The sequence below is a fragment of the Sinocyclocheilus rhinocerous genome, unplaced genomic scaffold (genome assembly GCF_001515625.1).
Source record: "Sinocyclocheilus rhinocerous isolate Xijiao unplaced genomic scaffold, SAMN03320098_v1.1 scaffold32910, whole genome shotgun sequence".
NCBI classification, from domain to species: Eukaryota; Metazoa; Chordata; class Actinopteri; order Cypriniformes; family Cyprinidae; genus Sinocyclocheilus; species Sinocyclocheilus rhinocerous.
The window spans coordinates 1-1,506 of NW_015626675.1; the positions used below are offsets into that span (position 1 = coordinate 1).

Sequence of the window (1,506 nt, forward strand, 5' to 3'; positions counted from 1 at the left end):
TATTATTATAGATACGCAACATTTTAATTATTTTCAAAATAATTTGAAAATTATTCTTTTAAAATTATTTTTCCCAGTTTAATAAGGTACACTTGTAAGAAAGCAGCAGTGGCTGGGACAGACTTTCAGTATCACCTTCACTTAAAAAGATGCAACCTAATCCTGTTTACGTGAAATAAGCTGCTCTGAGCAGGTTTGAGCTCACGGACCCGTTTCTATACAGCAACTCCAGGATGAGCTTCGAAGAACCCAACGATCCTGGATCACGTCAAATCATCCACAATCAAATCCAGCTAATTGAGTGATCCATGCATGAAGAACGGACCCCTGGAAGCTTTTTCAACCGAGGAGTATGAAGAACGGGCCCCTGGTTGATTAACTGACACATGGGGCCCATTCTTCGTACGTCGCTAACTCAGTTAGCTGGATTTGATTGTTGACATTTTGGCATGATCTTAGATCATTTGGTTCTTCGAAGCTCATCCTGGGGTCCGTTCTTCGTACGTCGCTAACTCAGTTAGTTGGATTTGATTGTTGACGATTTCGCGTGATCTTGGATTGGTTGGTTCTTCGAAGCTCATCCCGGAGTTGCTGTCATAGCAACAGGTCCGTAAATTTAAACCTGCTCGGGAGCAGGCTTATTTCATGTAAACAGGATTAGATCGCGGCTTTATAAGCGGAGGTGATACAAGAAGTCTGTTGCACTTGCAGCCATGTCTTGCCCGTTTTTACGAGAGCAACCTGTTGCGGAAGGTGCGAGGATAATTCGCAGAGCTTTTAGAATTAATCGTGTTTTGCGACACAGACTGGATCCATTAGCACAGCGCGATGGTGTACTTTTTGAAAGATATCGTTTTTCATGTGAGGGTGTCATTTACATAATTTTTTGGAACCTCATATTAAAAGTTCGACTCGGAGTCGGGCTTTAACAACAGCACAAACTGTGCGCATCGCATTGAGATTCTTTGCGAGTGGCACTTTCCTGTACACTATTGGGGATGCGGAGAACTTGGCCAAAAGTGCTGTCTGTTGCGCCATCCGCAAAGTTTATCTGGCGCTCAAGCAGTTTTTAGGGGTTTTTGTGGTCTTTCCAAGCCACTTAAGACCCCAAGTTGTAAAACAGAGCTTTTTCGCCATTGCAGGTACATTCTACTTGTTAATGAAGATCGTGTGAATATGACCACGCTAGTAAATATGAATCGATTGTCCCCCAGGCTTCCCTAATGTGATTGGTGCCATAGACTGCACACACATTCATATCAAGGCCCCACCAGGCCCCAATGAAGGGGATTTTGTGAACCGAATCAAGGCCCCGGCCCCAATGAAGGGGATTTTGTGAACCGAAAGGGGGTTCACAGTATAAATGTGCAGGTGCGTTATTATTACAATTCTTAATATTTTAGATTGTGTATATTACCAATGTATTACATAAGCAAGCAGTTGATTGACTACAATGTCTTAGATGGTGTGTGACTATGTGCCATGTCACAAATGTGGAAGCCAAAT

The 1,506-nt window shown here is 42.9% G+C and overlaps 1 pseudogene; it reads left to right on the forward strand.

The window, feature by feature from the left end:
* Window positions 1-713: 713 nt before the first annotated feature.
* Window positions 714-1,499, forward strand: LOC107716259 (putative nuclease HARBI1; annotated as a pseudogene).
* The last annotated feature ends 7 nt before the right edge of the window (window positions 1,500-1,506 follow it).